Genomic DNA, 10,577 nt, shown 5'->3' with positions numbered 1-10,577 from the left:
ATGGTCAGGTCTGCTAAGGCCCAAAAGATGATCCATTTGAGGAAACTGGGGCTGGTGGCAGCTGTTGAGTAAGCCTTACTCATTTGAGGATTATGAGAGAGTTGAAGAAGCCTTGATAAGTCGCTAAGAGCCAAGTCTATCTTTGGAATCCAACATAATTTTCCAGCAGACTCAACCCATAAAGGCTAGAACTAGAATTAGCTAAGATTTAATGCCTACAAGTGGCCAAAATGTATATTTAAATTTTTTATTTTGGCATTGTTTGTACTGGCAAAATAAATAAATAAAATAGAAGGAAAGAATTGGATATAAATTATGGTACTTTCATCCAATGAAATAGTATACAGCCAGTTTTGGGAAAACTTAAATTAGTTTTTAAGAGCTATATATAGAATAATATGTATGGTATTATCCCTATTGGGTTAAAAACAGATGAAGAAGAAAATAAAAACCAGGTGAATGTATGTGTAAGTACCAGCAGACATATGAGTGTGTGAGCTGAAGAGTCTTAGGAAAAGAATCTAGAAAGATACATACCAAATAATTAACAACAGTATGCCAAGAAAAAAAAGAATAATTGAATATGCTCTTGCACTTTACTTTGTTACAGCAAGCAAGAATAATTTTTTAAATCAAAAGGATGAATAAATAAAATATTTAATTCTCATGAAGTCAATTCATAATTAATATAGCTCCTAGTGTGACTCCAATACTGTGCTATATGCCATCAAGAATATAAAAGAAAAATGCCTCCTATCCTTGAATATTATAACTTACTAGGAGAGCCTATATATATATTAAACATTGCTCAAACCCAAGTAATCAAGTTCTTCCCATTCCATACATAAAAGAGACACCATTATTCCTATTTCACAGATGAAAGAAACAGATGCAGGGAAGCTCAGTGCCAGCAAGGGAGGGGACTGGGTTCTGTCTCTAAAGAACCAGGGATCTTCACTACTAAATGCTTAAAGGTAAGTATTTCTTTGTGAAGAAAAAAAGGTATTTCAATAAAAATTCATCAAGAAGCATTTAAAAGTCCTTGGTGAAGAAAAGATACCTGAGTTTTCAAGTCTGACTTTCTACACAAGTGAAATCTGTCAGCTTATTGCTGATCCTGCTTTTCACCTACTTCTTTAAACAGAATCTGCTGCAAATATTGACCAAAAACATAGACAAGACCCAGCTATGTCTCATGGAGCATCAGAGATGGCAGAGACCCTAAAAAACACCTCTTGTCCCATCTCTATTTTTAAGACAGGAAACTGAGGCCCAGAAAGGCCTGAAGACTGTCATACAGCTGACCAGGGACAGGACTAGGATTTGAATCTATGGCCTTTTCAGCATATTCATGCCACGCTCCTCCTCATGAATAACCTAGTGACACATCAAACTAGCACTCCTAGGTATCCCAGTTAATGAGGCAGGTGCTCCCACCAAATGCAATCTAACGTTGGTTCAAAGTCTCCCAAATCAGCTTTGATGGAGCAAGCAGTCATTCTCCTCTAATCATGTCTTCCTTGGAACAGTTTTTGCTATCCTGGTATTTTCTACCAGGAAGACAGGACAAACACCAGCACAATGAACATTTACCAAGTGCCTGTTATACAGCCCTCACTGAGAGTAGGGCTTTCGATTATATTATCTTTTAACAATCTAGGAAGTAGACTATGATCTCCATTTCACAGCTAATAAATGATATAACCAAAGGCTCAAATCCAGGCCTTTTAAAAATATGTCTAAGACATGTTCCCTGTGTGCTGCCTTCCATGTAGCAGGAAAAAAAAAGAAAAAGAAAAGAAAAGAAAAGAAAAACCCATTGGATATGGCCCAAAGACTGTAGCTTCTTTAGAAGCAAAACATGTTAATAAAATCTCTGCTTCCAGGGGTGAGTCAATGAAAATCAAATAAGAGTGCATTTCATTCTGTCATCTCCTGACCTATAAAAGTGAGTTAGAAGACTAGACTCCTGGAGAGTCACTGCCTCCAGGCTCTGCAAGAATCTCTGCTCATTTCTCAATGTTCCAGATTTCTGGATCTTGTCTTTAGGCCAGCTTCCTGCTCTCCTCTAATCACAGCAGCACTCCATTCTATGCTTGGACAGTCTGTGAAATCTGTGCTCCCTTGGAGCTGATGATAGGCCTCAGGCTTAAAAATCCTATAAATTCCATCCTCTGAGTTTCTTGAGGTGGCCACTGAGGAGAGCTGAAAGCAAAAATTGATGTACCTCAGTGAAGTCTAAGTGTTACTCTACCACCCTCCCACTCCTCCTTAATGTCTCCTAGTTCTGATCAGATCTACTGTGTGGTGAGTGCAGTGGAGAAAAAGGATGATTTTATGTGCACCAGCAGGTCCCTTTAAAGCTCATGCTCCTACAGTGCAACTCTTTGCAAAGCAGCATTTTCCAAGATAATGAGCTGGAATGAATAAATCCCCTACTGCTGGTTCTTCTTTAATTATTTCCCTAAACAGAAAGGACTATGTCATTGAAAGTATAAAATGCACCTAAAATAATATTCTTCAGTAAAGTGCAACAGAATCAAGGTGTGACATCCCCAAGAACGGCCAAGTCACAAAAGACCTAGTCATGCTAGAAGCCAAGGTAAATAACTCATAATTTTGGATCTCTGGGTCCTGCTAGCACTCCTGAGTGGGCTTATGAAATGCCTGAACAGGCAAGACGGCCCCTGTTGAATCTTGCTTGACTTGGCCCTCGCATGGGTAACTCTTCTGTGCTTTGGCTTTCCCCACACATCTCACACCTTCCCACAAGTGACCTTTTCACTCTGTGCTTGGCTTTTCTATGGTGGGTTAAGTGTCTGCACACATTCACGTCATCAGGTTTATGGTGTGAAGATGACGTGGTATTGCTCTCCAAATATGCAAGAGGGGTTGAAGTTCTGCTTTTGTTCCTACGATCTTTTCTGGGATGATTATGGATAAAAAGGACAAAGTAAGAGGATGTATGTCCTCCCTTTTCTCCATGACACTGCCTCTTATAGCTCTTTGAGCTGCCCAGTACTTTTTATCAAAGTGAGATTCCACATATCCAGTGGTGCTTACTTCCTTGGATTCCTAAACTTAGACCTTTGCTGTTGCTATTTTCTACCACCCCAGAGCCTTTTTCTCTCATATGAAATTTCCCAGAATTCCACAGGTATACTGCATCATGCAGCACTGGATACCTAAATTTCCTTAGAACATTACTATAGGACACCCTGATTACAATCATCAGTCCTCCACTTATCCTACGTCTGTGCTAAGCAGTCTTACTTTTTTTTTTTTTAAGCAGTCTTACTTTTAACTATCCATTGTCATCTCCAAGAAGTCTTCCTCGACCTCTGGATTGACCCAACTGCTTCTCTTTTGTGCGTAACATCCATGTTTATCTCCATCATAGCATTTTCTTACTACAATAATTGCTTCTGCTTATGATCTGCCTCCATGCTGGGCTGTGAGCTTCTAAAATGCATGGACTAGTGCTGGCCTGTTTCAGGAGAATGAGCCCATTAGGGCAGGGCCTGGAGAGCTTAATAAGAAGACATATGTAAGCCCATATAGCAAAAAAACAAAACCAACATTTAGGAAAAAGACTTTATTGATGAAGCATTAAATCCTCTGAAGAACAGAGTAGACTGATAATGGGGTATGAAACCTGTGACCATTGACCGAGGTGTTTCTGGGAATCATTTCTGGATGATGGAATTGCTAAACTAGTTCTTCTCTGAAAAGAATATGATTGGTGAAGGGACATGAGATGGTTGTTGGCTTGTACTGGGTGCTTCACTTTGTAAGCATCCTTTCTGAAGAGCATCACCAGCAGCATTCTGAGGCCCAGATCTTGTGCTGTAATAGGGTTAAACAAAGCCTAGTTCTAGAAACCTAGTTTGGAAGCCACATAGGAAGATTTTACTGCATCTTTGGGTCTCTGGGTCTTTGCACAGTACCCCATGTTCTTACTTTGGGGTAGAAAGTGTCACCTGAACACCTGCAAAACTACAAGCTGAACAGAATGTGATCCTGACACTCTAGAAAGATGGCTTATATGTCCATGTTCACTTTGTGTTGGCCTCAGCCTATTGATAGTGATTATAGGAATGACTGGGGTACTCACCTGAGCCCCAACTACTCTTGGCAACCCCCCACAATCTCCCTGATTGACTGGAACCAATTCTGTGGCTGAACCAGCCCTTGTGGTCCTTACTATAATTGCAAGGTACATCTTTGAAACAGCCATCAGGGAACTTTGAAAAAAAAAAAAAAAAAAAAACAAGGTTCTTTTCACAGGTTCTGGAGGGTACATGGCATACCCAGAGTTACACAATGAGGTCACGAGGGACATGGACCTGACCTGGGACTCTCTCTTGCTGGGGCTGCAAGTGGGGTGCCTAGAGTTTCTCAAGTTCACTCTTTATTGGTGAATTTAAAACATAAGAATAGGAAATAGAGCATGGGAAGAAAAAAGCAGGGTCACTCCAGTGGGCTTTTCTAAAACGGGGAACTTCATGGGCAGGGTGGCTTTATTTAGTTGCATAATTATCAGTATGTTGGATGTTTTTAAAAAACAGTAATCTAAAAAAATTTAAAAATTAAATAAAAAATTTAAAAAATTAAAAAAACAGTAATCAAAAGCTTACTATTGAGCACTTATATTACAATTTTTTTTTAAAGCTAATTGTTAGGCACTTAACACTACAGGGTTATGCTTGGGATCTTTCTGGATGAAACCCAGTAAGAACTGAGAATGGTGAAAATTAACAAGGCAGGAAACAACAAATGTTGGAGCAGATGTGGAAAAGGGGGAATCCTTTCTTTTTTTTTTAATTTTATTTATTTGTTCATGGGAGACACAGAAAGAATCAGGGACGTAAGCAGAGGGAGAAATAGGCTCCATGCAGGGAGGCTGATATGGGACTCATCCCAGGACCTCGGGATCATGCCCTGAGCCAAAAGCAGACGCTCAACCACTGATCCACCCAGACATCCCCGAAAGGGGAATCCTCTTACACTGTTGGTGGGAATGCAAGCTGGTACAGCCACTCTGGAAAATAGTGTGGAGGTTCCTCAAAAAGTTAAAAATAGATCTACCCTATGACCCAGCAGTTGCACTACTGGGTATTTATCCCAAAAATACAGATGCAGTGAAATGCTGGGACACCTGCACCCCAATGTTTATAGCAGGATTGTCCACAATAGCCAAACTGTGGAAGGAGCCATGGTGTCCTTCGACAGATGAATGGATAAAGAAGATGTATATATATAGAATGGAATATTACTCAGCCATCAGAAAGGACAAATACCCACCATTTGCTTCAATGTGGATGACACTGGAGGGTATTATGCTGAGTGAAGTAAGTCAATCAGAGGAGGACAACCATTATATGGTTTCACTCATATGGGGAATATCAGAAATAATGAAGGGGATTATAAGTGAAAGGAGGGGACCTGAGTGGGAAAATTTAGAGAGGGAGACAAACCATGAGAGACTCCTAACTCTGGGAAATGAACAAAGGGTTGTGGAAGGGGAGGTGGGGAGGAGGCTGGGGTAACTGGGTGATGGGCACTGAGGAGGGCACTTGATGGGATGAGCACTGGGTGTTATGCTGTATGTCGGCAAATCAAACTTCAATAAAAACAAATAAACAAGGTCAAAAAAAAAAAAAAAAGTTCTTTCTGGGCAGCCCAGGTGGCTCAGCGGTTTAGCACCATCTTCAGCTCCAGGCGTGATCCTGGAGTCCTGGGATAGAGTCCCATGTTGGGCTCCCTGCGTGGAGCCTGCTTCTCCCTCTGCCTGTATCTCTGCCTCTCTCCCTCTCTCTGTGTGTGTGTCTCTCATAAATAAATAAAATCTTAAAAGAAAAGAACTGATTTCTTCTATAGTATAAGCTTTCTTACGGTAGGGAATATGACTTATCAATAGTATTCTTGGCATTTTGCACAAGTAAATAAATATAAAATTAAAAATCCATAACTACCTTATGTTAATGAACAGTGCAAACTCTGAGTAGGATTGCCTGAGTATGACCCTGTGCAAGATTCTTGGCCTCTGTAATTTTTCTCTTACCTGCTTGATATAGGCATAAAAATAATAATATTTTGGCTCACCTGGGTGGCTCAGTGGTTGAGCAACTGATTTTAGCTCAGGTCGTGATCTCAGGGTCCTGGGATTGAGTCCCGCATCATGCTCCCCACTGGGAGCCTGCTTCTCCCTGTGCCTATATCTCTGCCTCTGTGTGTGTGTGTATGTGTGTGTCATAAATAAATAAGAATCCTTAAAATAATAATAATAGTAATGCTGGCATGTAATAAGCACTCAATAAACATTTCTTGTTTTAGAGTTATTACCACTTGGGAAAAGTTCATTCTGCATTGCATAAATCTTTGAGATATTTTAGGAGAATAGGAAGGAACTCCTACTGAAAGATACATCTTACTGATGAGCTGACCTCTAGTGGGGTAAAGTCAACTGCTCCAGATAGTTTTGCCAAACATTCGAGAAGCTGGGACTTGATGTTAGCCTTACCTTTACCGGCTGGGTTTACAAGAAAAACAGATCAGAGAAAGTAAGTGTAGTTCAGTTCCGGGGCTTGCAGGGACTCCCTGATGCCTACCAAATCTGTCCCCAATTCTTCCTAGGCACTCACCTAGACTGTATATTTCCCAGTTTCTGCAGGTAGACATGGCCATTGGAGTTCAAACTACAAAGAGGAAGCCATGCAACCAGTTCCAGGACTGATAAATCTCCCAAATTCAAGTTTCCACTCTTTCTCCATCTGCTGCCTGAACAGAGAGGTACCAAACTTAAGTGTTGAAGACAGTAGGGCCTAAAAGGAGCCTAGTTTCCAGAATTGTTGCTTGGAGGAGAAGCCACCTAACCAGGAAGCCCAGATCGGATTGCAAGATGAGTGAGAAGTTAACACTAATGTGTTACTATTTGAGGGTTCATATGTTACATCATCCAAAGACAACTTAGAGGGGCTCTCCCTGCTGGTAGGTAGAAGAGGGATGTGCAGCATGGCAAGAAGGGGAAACTCCACAAATCCTTCTCATGGAGCCCAGAAACTTCCAGAGTGAGGACTGCTGGAGGATTGACCTGGCAGTCCTCTGGCAGTCTCCTTTGTCCACTTCAGCTTCACTGGGTGAAAACACTAAAAAGGATTCAAAACCTCTTTGGTTTTCTGTGCCTCTACAGGGCCTGCAATAAAGTCTAATAAAAGCAGAAAGTGTGAGTAGGAAGCATCTGAAGTGGGAAATGCCGTTAGGCTGGCCCATAAAAGATGAGTGCTATGAGCAGTAAAATGAGCTAAGAAGGAAAACATGATGAATGTTTTCTCGGCCTTAAACAGCAAGATCCCCTTTCACAGTCCCACGTGGCACTGCAGGCCTGGCTGGAGAAGCAAGGGGCTCTGTGCAGAGCTTGACTCAGGGACTGTGGCAGTGAGCCTGTGCCTATGGACCCTGGTGGGTTTGGGGGGATGTATATCGATGTATATTATCACGTCCCAGCCCCCCTGGTCCTTACCAGGATGAAGGCTTCCACAGAGGCCCTGGAGGAAATTCTGAATTGCCCATGTTACAGAGCTAGGACATCTCACATATGGAAAGGAAATCCAGATTCACAGTACCAGGAGCAGACAGGGAGAACATTTGACTTAAGAAGTTTGAGATTTGACTTGAGAAGGTAAACATCCTCTCCCCACTGCCTACTGCCATAACTCACTGTCCCATATAGAAAGGACTTGTATTTCCTGTGCTGCTCCCCACACTCACACTTAGACACCTCTCTCCTCAGTTTATGTAGTTGCCAGGAGTTCCTCAAACAATTCAAGTTTGTCTTCCTCCATGAACACTTCTCTCTTTATTACAGTCCCTTTGAATCTCATTTTTAGAAAAACATCAGAGTGGAAAGACCTGGGCTGAAGCCCTGTCTTTGTTACTTACAAGCTCTGTGATTTTGTGCACATTGCTAACCTCTAGGAGTTTCTATTTCCCCATCTATAAAATAGGGATTAAAATACAAATTCTGTAGGGTAGTTGCAAAGATTATGGGATAAACTTGCATAATGTGTAACATGTAATAAAAACTCAATAAAAACATGTTTCCTTCTAAAATTCTGCAGAATATATGGTCATTACTACAAGTGTAATGCTTTTTACTGTTCACTGTTTCTTATGCACGTATCTTGACTTCTCAACCAAACCGAAATCTTCTTGAAGGTAGAAATTTTCTACATCTCTGTATTATATAGAACAGTTCTGAGAAAAATTATAGAATATCAAGCCATATTTAGTACTTTTTTATTAATTGTTACACATAATTTATCTGATTGCTATTAGTTAACAAATAGTTTTAACCTTCTAAGGAACTCAGATAGAAGGGTTGGATGACACTCATCCTTGGCCAAGGAAGTCATGAAAATAGGACTGTACCGGGGCCATCAGAAGACAGATCAAATTTGAGGAGTCTCTAAATGGCCCCAGTCCCAGAAGACCAGCAGCCAGGCTTCAGCAAATAAGAATCAATGCCACAAAACCCTGGGAAGAACAAAAATACCTGGTCTCAGCTGGTGCCAGACTAGCAGAGCATGTCCTCCAGTGAGGATATGGCTGCCCTCAGGGTAATCTGGAGCAAGCAAATTCTGAGATGTTTACATGTGTACTTGCCCAAATGTCATCTCCTTAGAGTAGTGCTCTTAGAAAACACTATTTAAATGAGTGTTCATCCTCATTCTCCAATCACTCTCTATCATCCTGTTATTTGTAATTCCTTCAGGATGATTCTTACAATCTGAAATTATATTATTCATTTGTTTGCTAGTGTATCCTACAGCAGTCTCTCACCAGACCATGAACTCCTCAGAAGCAGGAATATGTCTAATTTTCCACCTCTGTGTCCTCATGCCAAGGACAGTGCTTGACACAGAATAGGCATGAAATAAATGTTTACTGAAATTGAACCAGATGAATGAATGAAGCTAGTCACAGGCATGGCCCTCTCTGGAATTCAGATCTCCAACTGACAACTGTAAGCACAAAAGAGAAAATTTATCTTTGTGTCTAGGTTTCCTCAGGAGGATAACTGTCCTTTAGCTTATTGAATGCAAATTAATACAGCAGAACTTCTCTGAAATCCTCCAAGTACTAAGCAATGAATCAAACATTTGGCATCAGCCAAACTGCTCTGTCCTTTCATCTCTACTCTCTATATGCTCACTAATGATAAAATATTTCACAGGAGAGAATATTAGTTTATAGGCTACAAGAAGATTATGAATTCTTATTTTATTAAATTACTAGGCTTGAATTGAGATGCTATCATTTTTCCTCCAAAACTTGTTTATTTATTGACTTTTAAATTATCTCATTCTTAACCCACCATTTCTGCTATAAAAATTCTGAGCATGATTCAAAGTTCAATCAGGTACTACCTCCCAGAGAAAACAGTTCCAACCTTACCTTCTTACACTGAGCATCTCCTCTGAATTTTCAGTCTTTTATATCATTTGACTCACAGGCACATGACTGCCTGAAAAGCGAACCCTTTCAAGAAAGAAACCATGACATGCATTTTTTTTTACCCCTCCATTATGTATTAGTGGATCCCAACAAGCTAGTATCTACATTAGATTTATATTAATCTGCCATGGAATGCTATATGGGGAATAATCTTTGTTCATTTGGGCCCATTAATTTGGAGTGAATGATAATTCAGCCATACAACCATTTTGCACTATTCTTGAAAAATGGGCTTGGTCAACAAATTCAGCAGTAAGAATAACTATGCATTGAGATTCTGTTGCAGGCCACAAACTTTCCAAGGATGCAAAGAGGAACAAGACAGCCTTTCCTCCAGAAACATGAGTGAGGGCAGAACAGATTTCTAATAGCTCTTTGTATGTAATCAGTGTGCCAATTATAAGGAATTTTCACCATTACATTAAAGAGAATTGGGTAGAGCATATTCTCAACAATTTTTTATCCAGTTTGTTAAAATAAATATTTTTATTACTTCCCCATTTGTAGATAGAAACACATGCCATAATTGAGATGTAATTGACTTGGACTGCTCTAATTAATCCAAATAACAGAAATTTTGTACTTAACACTCATAAATGATTACTGAAATTCTTATTCTGTTAAATGAAATTTCTATGTAAAGCTTGCTCTTTGGCATACAATGATTATCTATTGCCTAAAAAACCTCAAACACAATTAGGTCAGTGCATAATATCTGGTATGCTGCTAAGTCATAAAGAAATAACTGTAAGCTTTATATGTGGTTGCTTTCAGTCTGCCATTATGAAGCCAAAGATTTCCACATAAATAGAATTCAGTGGAGATCGGATTCTACAATCCATGGAGATTCTCATCAGCCATCATCCCAGCTCTTTCAGCAACCATGTGATAGCTAATGGAATTACTCCGCATTTCAGTCTTTGAAGTTATTTATAAAATCAATGCAATGATTAAAATTTTTGCTTCCCCAAATCAAGCTCCATTTCCAGTGAATGAGTGTGTGGTAGTGGACAACTTGACCCCTCAAATTAAGCTCTGGTGAAATGGGTCACGGGGCTCCC

At 40.1% G+C, this 10,577-nt stretch overlaps 1 long non-coding RNA gene across 1 annotated transcript; it reads left to right on the top strand.

The window, feature by feature from the left end:
- The first annotated feature begins 871 nt into the window (after window positions 1-871).
- LOC144280526 (uncharacterized) lies at window positions 872-10,479 on the top strand. Its single transcript, XR_013348925.1, has 3 exons — window positions 872-974; window positions 6,665-6,792; window positions 10,291-10,479. It is a non-coding gene; the product is annotated as an uncharacterized LOC144280526 (long non-coding RNA).
- The last annotated feature ends 98 nt before the right edge of the window (window positions 10,480-10,577 follow it).

Source organism: Canis aureus, chromosome 12, assembly GCF_053574225.1.
Source record: "Canis aureus isolate CA01 chromosome 12, VMU_Caureus_v.1.0, whole genome shotgun sequence".
Classification (NCBI taxonomy): Eukaryota; Metazoa; Chordata; class Mammalia; order Carnivora; family Canidae; genus Canis; species Canis aureus.
Note: the sequence above shows the minus strand (reverse complement) of the source record. Positions and strands in the feature narration are given on the sequence as shown.